Source organism: Cricetulus griseus, unplaced genomic scaffold (assembly GCF_003668045.3).
Source record: "Cricetulus griseus strain 17A/GY unplaced genomic scaffold, alternate assembly CriGri-PICRH-1.0 unplaced_scaffold_36, whole genome shotgun sequence".
Classification (NCBI taxonomy): Eukaryota; Metazoa; Chordata; class Mammalia; order Rodentia; family Cricetidae; genus Cricetulus; species Cricetulus griseus.
The window spans coordinates 140,352-152,853 of NW_023277097.1; the positions used below are offsets into that span (position 1 = coordinate 140,352).

Sequence of the window (12,502 nt, forward strand, 5' to 3'; positions counted from 1 at the left end):
GGAAATAAACTATTGTTACTGAACTCTCTTTCTCTTCAAAGACAGGGTGAAACAGACATAGATGGAGGCATTTAGCAAGTTCCTGAAGGGCAAGACCATCACCCTCGAGTCCAGCCCAGTGACTCCATGGGCAATGTCAAGACCAAGACCCAAGACAAGGAAGGCATCTCACCTGACCAGCAGTGGCTGGGATTTACTGACAGCAGACTGGAGATGGATAAATCCTGACCAACGGCAAAGGCCAGAAAGATTCCCACCCTGAATCTGGTGCTGCACCTGTTGGTAGCATCATAGAGTCATCCCTTTGCCAGTCTCTCCAGAAGGACAAGTATGACAAGGCTCTGCTGCCCACAAGTGCTGCCCACACCTGCACCTCTGTGTGGTCAACTTCCTTAAAATAAGGGTAGCCGCCGGGCGGTGGTGGCGCACGCCGTTAATCCCAGCACTCCGGAGGCAGACGCAGGCAGATCTCTGTGAGTTCTAGGCCAGCCTAGAGTGAGTGCCACGATAGGCTTCAAAGCTACACAGAGAAACCCTGTCTTGAAAAAAGAAAAGAAAAAAGAAAAAAAAATGGTATTTATTATTACATATGTCTAATTTAAAGAAATACGTGTAAATGAATAAGTGTAATTTAAAGATGTAATGTAAAGTACACACAACAAAAGAAACAAACAATCAGAAAAACTAGCACACAAGTGGTTTGGTTTGGTTTTTTAAAGATGTATTTATTATTATGTATAGTGTTTTGCCTGGATGTATGCCTGCTCTCCAGAAGAGGGTACCAGATCTCAGTATAGACAGTTGTGAGCCACCATGTGGGTGCTGGGAATTGAACTCAGGACCTCTGGAAGAACAGCCAGTTCTCTTAACCTCTGAGCCATCTCTGCAGTCCCTAGTGCACACTTGTAAGCCAGCAATGAGACTCTGAGGAAGCACACTACACGTTTTATTCCATGCAGAGGAACACAGCCAGACCCTTCACTGAACCTTCAAACATGTTGAATATGAAGAATATTTCACATAAAAAAATGTGAAAAGGAATAAGGCAAGCCCACCTGAGAGTTTGTGTTTCTTATGTGTAATATTCATTCACGTCTGCTACCACCTGGTCCTGACAAAGATGAGGACAGATGAGACAGACACTGATGGGATTTTGGAAATGGCATCCATTAAATATTGATGGAGTCTACTGCATGACCCAGCCACAGGCTTGGGGAAGTCACAGCCTGGTTCCTGAGGAGGGCAGTTCCCCTTCCTGTGGGGCTGCTGAAGCACAACCATGTCATGGGGAGGGCCCTGCCTCCAGAGGCCACACCCTATGTCTCTGGCCCCTTCAGACAGACTCTGTAGCTCTGCCGATAAGCACAGTTGCAGCCTCCAGGAGGAGATGCCATGACCGTCTCCTTCACAGCCCTGCTCTGTCTGGGTGAGATGTGGAGATGGGAAGGGATGCTGTGCTCTGGGATTGATGCTGCCCCACAGCCCAGCACGGGTCAGTTAGGAAACCCCAGGGTCTCAGGAGGTTCTGCAGAGGGGAGGACCTTCTCAAGATTCAGGGACAAACCTCTTACAGGGAACTCTCTTCCAGGACTGACTCTGGGCCATGGGACACCAGTGCTGGCAGGTGAGTGAGTGTCTGCAGATGTCCTGACATCACTGCTCATCATTACTGGAGCCATGCTGGGCTGTGAGGATGGAAATAAACTCAAGCTCGCTGCCCCTGGGAATGGCTGAGGGTTGGGGTTGGGGAGCTGCAATCTGAGGATGGCTGCCCTGGATCTTAGCTGATCTTTTCCTTGCAGGAACTCTCCCTAAACCTATCCTCAAAGCACAGCCAGACACTGTGGTCGCAGAGCAGACTACAGTGACCTTCTTGTGTGAAGGGACCACGGGAGCCCAAGAATACCGTCTGTATAGAAATCGACAATATTTAAGGCACATAGACAGACTACCAAATCCTAATAACAAGGCTGAATTCTCAATCTCAGAAGTAGACCCTCACAAAACAGGCCAATATACCTGTCAATATAGGACCCGTGGTGGATGGTCAGAGCACAGTGACTCACTGGAGCTGGTGGTGACAGGTGAGAGGACTCACAGAGTCCACAGCCTCAGGTTTGTCTGTCAAGAAGTGTTCTGTCCACAGGGATGACTCCCTCACAACCCTGGAGGGTAAGAGGGCCTTTAAGGACATTTAACTGATTCTTCTTCTCTCCTAGGGACCTACAGTAAACCCAGCCTGTCAGCCCATCCCAGCCCTGTGGTGACTGAAGGAGGGAATGTCACTCTACAGTGTGTCTCAAGGCAACAAAGTTGCAAGTTCTTTCTGACTAATGAAGGACCACAGAAGGTCTTCTGGACACGGCAATCAAAGTACAACTACTCTACTCGGCGGTACCAGGCCCAACTCCTTGTGGATGCTCTGACCTCGAGCCAAAGGTGGACATTCAGATGCTACAGCTTTGACAGAAACAGACCACTGGTGTGGTCAGAACCTAGTGACCCCCTGGAACTCCTGGTCTCAGGTGAGAAACCCCAGTCTTTCCCTAGAAGGCTGCTGAATTGACACAGGTGCTGAGGGAGGTCTTGGTGTGTGAGGTGTGAGGAGCCAGGGCTGCTAAGCCCATTGACACAGGCAGTGGGAGACAGAGGGACACAAGATACAGAATCCAAGGGAGAGACTGACAGCAAAGCTTAGGAGGTCCAAGACAGACAGGAAATGTCATGGAGCCCCCTGCTACTGTTGTTCAGCTTAAATGGCATCCACCGGAGCTCCAGCAATTCCACAGAAGAGAGAGAGAAAGGGTTGCAGGAGCCAGAGCACTCAGGACACCAGGAGATCACAGCCCACAGGATCAACTCAGCAGGGATCCTGAGGGCTCACAGAGACTGAAGCAGCAACCAAGGCTCATGCATGGGTCTTCCCTAAGCCCTCTGCACACAGGCTGTGCTGATTTACCCTGAGGTCTTTTTATTTTTTGTTTTTTAGGGGTTCACTGTGTAGCCCTGTCTACCCTGGCAGTCACTCTGCAGACCAGGCTGGCCTTGAACTCAGGAGCCTGCATTTGCCCCCTGAGTATTTGAATTAAAGGTGTACACCACCACTGCCTGAGTAGCTTGTGATTTTTGTTAGACATAACAATAGGAGTCTGGAAGTCTCTCTTTTGCCTGCATAGGATCTTTTTCCTGCTACTGGGTTGCCTCCTTAGCCTTAATAGGAGGGTGTTTGCCTAGTCTTACTGCATGCTGTTATGTCATGTTCCATTAATATCACTGGGAACCACGCTCTGTTCTGAAGGGAGACAGAGGAGCCGTGGATCTGGGGGAGAGGGGAGGTGAGAGGGCCGCTCTCAGGATGTATTGTTACAGGAGAATAAATTAAACAGAAGAAAAATACCTTCTGCATGTCTGATTTTCTCTCAGCAACTTTCAGAGAGACCCACCTCTTTGTCTCCTATTTCTTTGCAGGGACCCTTCACAAACCCACCATCAAGGCTGAGCCAGGCACTGTAGTCGCCTTAAGAAGCCCCATGAACATCTCGTGTCAGGGGACCCTGGATGCAGTAATGTATTTTCTGCATAAAGAGGGAAGCCAACAAACCTGGGGTACACAGACCCCAAAGGAGCCTGGGAACAACTCCACGTTCTCCATTCCTTCTGTGTCAGAGGACAGTGGGGGGCAATATCGCTGTTACTGTTACAGCTCAGCTGGCTGGTCAGAGCCCAGTGACACCCTGGAACTGGTGGTGACAGGTGAGGGGACAGTGAGGGTCTCAGTCCCAGGCTCTACTGTCAGGAGTATCCCCTCCTAAAGCCTAGCCCTGGAGACCATTGTGACTGAGTGACCCCAGTCTGTTTCTTCTGTCCTAGGAATCTATGACAGTAAACTCAGTCTGTCAGCACTGCCCAGCCCTGTGGTGACCTCAGGAGGGAACATGACTCTCCAGTGTGTCTCACAGGAGAGCTATGACAAGTTCATTCTCACCAAGGAAGATCAGAAGTTCTCCAGCTCCCTGAACTCACAGTACATAGGCAGTATTAGGCAGTACGAAGCCTTATTCTCTATAGATCATGTAACAGCAGACCACACAGGGACATTCCGATGCTATGGTTACTACAAGCAAACCCCACAGCTGTGGTCAGCACCCAGTGAGCCCCTGGAAATACACATCTCAGGTGAGTCAGCCCTATCACTGACTAAATTTTTTTGATACCCTAATCTCTTCAAAACAGACCTCTCCCACTGGGTATTCAGAGATAAAGAGTATAAAAGGAAGGTCCTGGTTGCTGAGCCAGAGTCCCACACCTGGGGAGAAGCAGTGACATGCGCAGGGCATGATGGGAAGGAATAGGTGTTTGGTAAAAACCATCTCCTCAATCACTAGGCTGTCACCTTCCCTCCAGGTCTGTCCAAGAAGCCCTCTCTGCTGAGTCACCAAGGCCATTTCCTGGACCCTGGAGAGAGCCTCACCCTGCAGTGTTGCTCTGACATCAACTATGACAGATTTGCTCTGTACAAGGTGGGGGAAGACATCTTCACCAAGCAGTATGGCCAGAGGACCCAGGTTGGCCTCACGTTGGCCAACTTCTCCCTGGGCTATGTGAGCAGCTTTACTGGAGGCCAATACAGATGCTATGGTGCACACAACCTCTCTTCTGAGTGGTCAGCCTCCAGTGATCCCCTGGACATCATGATCACAGGTAAGGTAATAAATAGATTCAATACCTAACCTCTGCATAAGCTGCATGGGTGACCTAAGAGTTGACGGCTGGGATGAGGGGAGGGATCTTATTCAGGAACAGATTGAGAGACAGGGAGCAGGAGAGAGAGAGTAAGGCAGAGATAAGACAGAGTCACAAGTGCTCAGAGCTGACCCATGTGAAGTCTCAGCTCAGAGCATTGAAGGCAGCCTCTCATGATCTCTGTTCTCTTTAGGACAGCTTCCTGACAGTCCTTCCCTCTCAGTGAAGCCAAACTCCACAGTGCAGTCTGGAGACAATGTGACCCTGCTGTGTCAGTCAACATACATGACAGACACTTTCATTCTGTCCAAGGAGGGAACAGCACACCAACCCCAGCGAATGAAATCAAAGTTCCGAGATGGGGAGTTCCAGGCAGAATTCTCCATGACTGCTGTGACCGCCCTCTCAGGCACCTACAGGTGCTACAGGTCTCAAGACTCATCTCCCTACCTGTTGTCACATGCCAGTGCCCCTGTGGAGCTCTCTGTCTCAGGTGAGGTGACCCTGAACTCTCAGGGTGACTTGCAATCCAAACCCTAGGGGAGCCCTTGGCTTATGCGGGATTAAAGGGCCAACAAGAAGGGTGAGTCAGAAGGCTCTTTCCCTGACAGAGAAGTGGATGCCAGCAGGGTCCCTTAAGTAATGTCCACTCCATCCTCTATTGCAATCTAGGTTTGGGACAGACAGCGTGAGGGTCTTGGGGAGGTTACAGGGCAGATGTAGGACAGACAGCAGAGGCAGGTCCCTGAGTTAGCATCTAACCCTCACCTGCTTTTGTTGTTTCCAAGGACACATTGGATCCTCCAGCCCACCAAACTCAAGTCCCTTGCCCACAGCGGGTAGGTATCAGGCACCTCAAGTGAAGGAAGAAGGGTCCATCCCCTGGCTGCCCCACCTGAGCCCACCAAAGTCCACATTTCTCTGTCACTTAGCTTGTGACTGTGGGAGGCAAACACAACAGAGACCCAAGAAGCCCAGGACTTAGAGGTTGAGATTCAGAAGATGGTGTCCAGAGAGAGATCTTTTTGCTCAGTCTGGAGGATGGGGCAGGTGGATGAGATGAAGAGCAGGGATCCCAGACACTCATCTCCCCATCAGCCTCTAAGGTCCTGAGAAATCACCTCTTACCTGCATTGAGTCAGGCCCCAGAAGGCTCTGTAACCATCCTGTTGGATGTGGTACCCAGATGGGCAATAGCTAGTTATGGGCTGGATACAGCTGCTTCTGGAGATGCTGACTTGGACAAGTCCTTCCCATTCTGAGCTGGCTGCTGGTTCTCTGAGTATAAAGTGAGAGGCTTGGCCCACATGTGTAAATTTCTTTCAGTGCTGTCCTTGAATGACGCCTCTACTAACAGAGGAGGCCTGCAGAACCTGAGTCTGCAGTAGTTCTGCCCCACCATGGTGGTGACATGGGCAAGGCTGGGACACAGGACCATGGCAGGGCATTCCTGCTCCTTCCTTCCAGCTCATGAGACTCAGCTCAGGTGGAGAGAAAAGAGATGGAAGTCAGAGTCCTTGGGTTCAACTCCCAGCTCTGCCACTTCCAGGCAGGTGATCTGAGGCAGGTGAGCTGTGGGGATAGCGGAAGAGACGATTGCTTGTTTCATGATTGTGAGGATGGGAGATGATGAGGGCAATGGTCCACCATGGCTCTGTCACACAGTAGGTGCTCAGATAAGCATCAACAGTCCCTACTCATGATGTCACTTGTTCCTCAGGCCTGGAAATGTACCTGAAGGCTCTGATTGGAGTCTCTGTGGCCTTCCTCCTGTTACTCTCCATCCTCAGCTTTCTCCTTCTCCAAAGAAGGCGTCAGGGAAAGTTCAGGAAGGATGGTGAGTGCATTGTGGGTGACCTAGGTCTCAGGTGGTGATGGGTTCCTCAAACTGGGACTGGGAAGTCTAGAAACACTGGCAGATCTCAGATCAGAGAGCACGTGATCTCAGAACCTGTGCGATGTCAGGGGTTCTGTGAGCTTTCCAAGTCCTGGGACATTTTCTCACTCACCCTTGTTGTCAAAGTCCCTTCCTTCCTTCCCTGTACAGGTCAGGGGGAGCCCTCCCCAATACCTGAGACTCTTCTCTCTCTTGCAGCCCAGAAAGAGACAGAATTGCAGCTTCCTGCAGGAGCTGCAGAGACAGTAACCAGAAACAGAGGCCTCCAGAAGAGGTAACTCATGGCCAGGGACATAGACCCCCACCTTCCTGACACAACTCAGTGCCAACTGACACCTCCTTGTCTTTCCAGAACCAACCCAACTGCTGCCACCCAGGAAGAAATCCTATGTGAGATAAAGAGGGTCTTGGGGGGTTAGCTTTGGAGGGAGTTCTCATCATTGCAGGGGTGGTGAAGAGGTTCTGAGGTCCTTGCTATTTGGGATTGATCTTCACACTATGAACACAGGGTATCACCACACTCCCTGGTCCTCTCTCGCCACTTGGACAAGGCAGTAAACTAGAGGTCTGAGACATCTCTAGGCTCTGGTCAGAAGACATTCTGTTTTCTTTGTTTATTTGTTTGTTTTTTCTGCTATGACAGATGCTTCAGTGAAGGACATGAAACCTGAGGATGTTGTCGAGCTGGACAGTTTGGTGAGGTCCCTGTCCCCGTTTGCAGTGCTAAGAACTTAGGTCCTAGTTTAGTCCAGGCTGCCTTCTTTTTCCTCCCTGGCTTTACCCTCAACATCATCCATAGCTGACGACTCCCTGGCTCCTGTGTGCTATGGCCTCACTCTGCCCTGGGTTTCCTGGTATCATGTGTGTTATCGCTGCCGTCTGCCTTCTGACTCCTTGGCATCTGTGCTGTTGTCATCTGAGGGGCAGCCCTGATGAAGAAGCCCAAAGAAACATATAAGGGACCAGCAACTGCAGGCAGGAAACATAGGAACTTGAACAGACACCTGTGTTTTAGTGTTGTATTTAATGTGTGTTGTGCGGGGAGGGAGTTTTTTGCCTTCGCTTTGTCTCTGCACCACGTGCCTGCATGATGCTCCCAGAGGCCAGAAGAGAGTGTCAGATACCCTGGAACTTGAGTTACAGAAGAATGCAGGTCACCATGTGGGTTCTGGGAACCAAACCTGGGTCCTCTACAATAGCAGTCAGTGCTCTTAACCACAGAGCCAACTCTTCACACCCCAGAAATGTATTTTTAGAAATATGGACTCTGTGGGTACAGCCAAGACAGCAAGAAAGGTTTAGAGTGTCAGGATAAGAGGCCAGAACTGTAGGAGGGAAGTCCCAGAAGATCCCATCAGGGATGCTATCACATAAACAGGTCACTCTGGCCATGCTGTGGAAAACTGGCCAGAGGAAAGTCACAGGGGAACAGGGAACATTATCTGACCTCACTACTTGCCTGCTTCAGAGACCACCTGAGGAAGACCCCCAGTGAGAGACATATGCCCAGGTGAAAGACTCCAGGCTCAGGAGGGCAGAAGCTGTCCTACCTTCTGTCATGTCAAGAGAAGTCCCAGAAACAAACAGATGAGCAAGCACACGGGGGCAGAGAGTTAAACACTTATGTTGGTCCTTCATCATCCTGCAAGTCAAGCATGTACCTTCCTCTTACTCTCTCCCCCTCCAGGCTGCTGAATCCGACGAGTCCCAAGATGTGGTCTATGCCCAGCTGTGGAGCAGGTCACCCAGACAGGGGACAGCTGCACCTCCTCGCTCCCAGGCAGCAGAAGCCCCAGAGGAGCTCAGTGTATATGCTGCTCTGACAGTGACAGGACCAGGTCCTGTTCCCATTAAGGAGAAGCAGTGACCCTCTGCCTGCCAGGAGGCCTGTGGAGACCTCCAAGGGATTCTGTGAACTTTTGGGAACCTGGCTGCATTGTAACTAACATCATACATTTTGGAAATAAAGCAGATTTCTCTGTAGTCAAGTGAAATGAGAAATGATACAGAAGGGAAGGCTTCACACTGAGTACTAATTTAATGTCATTCTCATCAAATCATGAGGTGAGAAAAGTTTCATTCCTGGTTGCACAGATGCAGGATCCCAACCCATGGGAGGCTGAGGCAGGAGAATTAACATTGTTTTGTGGCCATCTAGGGTACCTAATGATTTTAATGTCAGCCTGGGCTACAGAGTGAGACTTGCTTTGAACAACATCAACCACTAAAGTCCAGGCTGTAGGTTCACATCTGACATCCTAGGACCTTGGAGCATGGACAGGTGGATCAAGAAGTCAAGGTCATCTTCACCCTCATGGCATAGGGGTAAGGGGCCAGCCTGGAACACATGGGACACTGCTTTAAAATTAATAAATAGGCCAGGCATGGTGTCTTCAAGCTCAGCACTTAAGAGGTATAGAAAGACAGATCCCCTAGGAGAACTGTTCTAATGATGAGTTTCAGGACAACCATGGCTACACAGAGAAACCTTGTCTGGAAGCATAAATAAATGAAATAGGGCCAGTGAGATGGCTTAGTCACTAATGGTACTTGTCACCAAGCTGATAAACTAAGTTGTATCTATCAGTAGCAATAGGGTAAGGAGAAAACTAACTCCAACAACTTGTTCTCTGACCACCTATGTCTTTGGTGTCCTCACTACACCCAAGAATAATGAAAAAATTAAAAGTAAACTAATAATTAGAAATGGGAGATGTGTATGGTGGTGTAGGCTGTAATCCCAGCAGGGCTGGCCTCACACTTGCTGTCCTTCTGTCTTGTTTCCAAGCATTTGCAACCATGTATTCACTTCATTTTCTTAAAGTAGGCTTGTGATTTATTAATGTTTCTGTGTGATTTTATAATATAATATAATATAATATAATATAATATAATATAATGCCCATGGATGCCAGAATGGACACTGATGCTGAAGTTACAGGAGTTTGTGAGCTACAATTCTGACAGATTTAAGATGGTATCTCAAAGTCATTTTAACTGCATTTCCCCAATGATTAGGGATGTTGAGCACTTTTTAAATGCCCTTGGCTGTTTGAGAGTCTTCTGGTAAGAATTATCAGTTTAGCTCTGTACCTCATTTTTCAATTGACTTATTTTGTGCTTCGATGTCTAGTTTCTTGAGTTCTTTATTAATTTTGGATCTCACCCTTCTATCAGGTGTAGGGTTAGTGAAGATCTTTTCCCATTCTGTAGACACATGTTTTATCTTATTTACAGTGCCCTTTGCTTTAGGAAAGTTTTTCAGTTTTAGAAGGTGTCATTTATTGATTATTGCTTTCAGTGAATGTGCTACTGGTATTATATTTAGGAATTGGTGTCCAGTGCCAATACATTCTAGGCTACTTCCCACTTTCTTTTCTATCAAGTTCATTAGCTGGAATTATGTTGAGGTCATTGATCCACTTGGATTTGATATTTGTGCATGGCCATAGATATGGATCTGTCTGCAATCTTCTTCATGTTAACATCCAGTTATAACAGCACCATTTGTGAATGAGGTTTCCCATTATCCATTGTAACATTTTGGCTTCTTTGCCAAAAATCAGATGTCCGTGCATGTGTAGATAGGTATCAGAGTCTCCAGTTTGATTCCATTGATCCACCTGTCTGTTTTTATGACAATACCAAGCTAAAACAGCCATTTTTATTCACAAGACTGTATTCCAATACACCTTTTGACTTGGTTTAATACCCCCATGAAGTGTTCTCAGCTCTGGTGAACTGATCTCATGAATTGAAACTGTTTAATTACTCTGTGATCATGCAACTTTTAGCAGTTCTTCTCAGTAGACACAACCTGCATAGATAGTTAACAAGCTCAGGCTTTTAACAAAGAAATAACAGGGTTGCAAGAATCCTGCCCATGTTCCCTGTGAATCTGTCCATGATGCAGGCCTCTCAGGAAAGCCCCTGCCGATTCATTGATACCAAATTCACTGGGAGCATCCACAGTTGTAGGCAATCTTGAGTGAAGCATGTTGCCAAGATAACAAGGACCAATTCAGGCTGCAGCTGTGACTTTTCAGAATTCACTGAGGATGAAGAAGGTATATTGGAGAAAAGGGAAGAAGATATTGATCCAGCCAATGGTGGATCTGAGGACAAACCATGACAGAGTCTTCATCAGGTGTAGAGGACCCTGAATGAAGATAGCATATTAATGTCATTTGATGCCTTCTATTACCATTTTAGGAACTAACACCCAGTTAAGTTTCTGTTTCTTTACATCTGTCTATTTTCTTGTAAAGCATATACCCATGTCTGCGGTCAAGAGAGCCCCAGCCGCAGACTTATCTCTTTACAACAAATCCTGCCTGGCAGGACAATAACTCCCCCCACTGACCCTTTCACCCTACATAAGCCCTATCGATCTGTCTAGTAAACCCAGACTTGATGAGATCACTGTCTAGTCTCCATTTCTCGAGTCTCTGGCCTCTTCCATTCTCACTCTCTCCCCCAGGGTTCCTGTTGACTGATCTCGCCAGCCTGGGCAGATGGTGCCCAATGTGTGCGGCCCAGGTACGAGGGCTTCAGTGAAGAACGTCGCAGAGCAGAGCCGGCCACATCGACAAAAGAGACAGAACAGAGGAAGTGGTTAGACTGGAGCCGGCCGCCACAAGGAGACCTCGGTAAGTGAGCGACAATTATGGGACACGACATGAGCCAACATGAGCTATTTGTTGAAGTAGCACTCAACAAACTCAAAAAGGCACTTAAGGCGTGAGGGGTTAAGCTTGAGGCACAAGAATTATTGAAATTTTTATATTTATTAAGGAAGTTTGTCCTTGGTTCCCCATTGAAGGGACCGTAGTTAAAAAAAGATGGAAAAGAGTAGGAGATGCTCTAAAGGATTGTTATAGAGTCTTTGGACCTGAACAAATTCCTGTCATGGCCTTTTCATTGTGGAATTTAGTCAATGAACTCACATCTCAGAAACAATGTGATCCCCTTTTGGCCAATGTGATTAAAGAAGGAAAAAATGTCTAAAACCTACTGAGACTGAAGTATTAGAGGAGAAACAATCAGAACAACCCAGTGAGGAAAGAGACCTTATGTCATTCCAAGATGACTCAGAAGAAACCCAAAAAATTAACCCATCAACTCAGGATACAGCAGTTAAGGAAAGCCCTCCCCCTAAGCCTCAAATTAAAAAGGATCTGGGAGCCAAGGCTAAAATCAAGAAAATATACCCATCTCTAAGAAAGTTTTCAAAAAACCAACACCCTACAGAAGACAGTCTTAGTGATACAGACTGGGAGGATTTGGAGGGAGAGGCAGCTAAATACCTTGAGGAGGATTTGCCCCCATTAACTAAACACTGGTCTCCACCTTAAGTGCCTCTCCCAACGGCCCCTCCCTTGGTCTGCCCTGTTTTAAATTCTCAAAAGGATCTACAGGACAAAATTTAATATCTCATAGAACAGATTCTCCTAGAAGAAAAACATCAGAATTTAATTACAAAGCTAGAAAGTTTAAAAACAGGCAAAGCTGTTGAGAATTCAAAAAAGGGCCCTGCTAGGCTGCACCTTAGGGGAACTGCCCCTAAGGCACTCAACAACAAACAGAATTGGAAAATGTAACTGCTTTTCCAGTAACTGAGACTCTAGATGCACAAGGCAATACCTGGTGACATCCTATCGCTTTTGATGTCAATGTCATTAAGGAAGTCAAAACCATAGTCTCTCAGTATGGTGCCATGGCCCCATACAACACTGCCATCATAGAATCCATGGCCAGCAAGTGGCTCACTCCCTCTGATTGGTACACTCTGACCAGAGCAAGTCTGTCGGGGTGAGACTACCTGTTATGGAAATCAGAGTTTGCAGAGGCCTGCAATGAAAC

The 12,502-nt window shown here is 47.8% G+C and overlaps 1 pseudogene; it reads left to right on the forward strand.

Moving 5' to 3' along the window:
• The first annotated feature begins 1,392 nt into the window (after positions 1-1,392).
• On the forward strand, positions 1,393-8,507 carry LOC100774162 (annotated as a pseudogene).
• Positions 8,508-12,502: the final 3,995 nt, after the last annotated feature.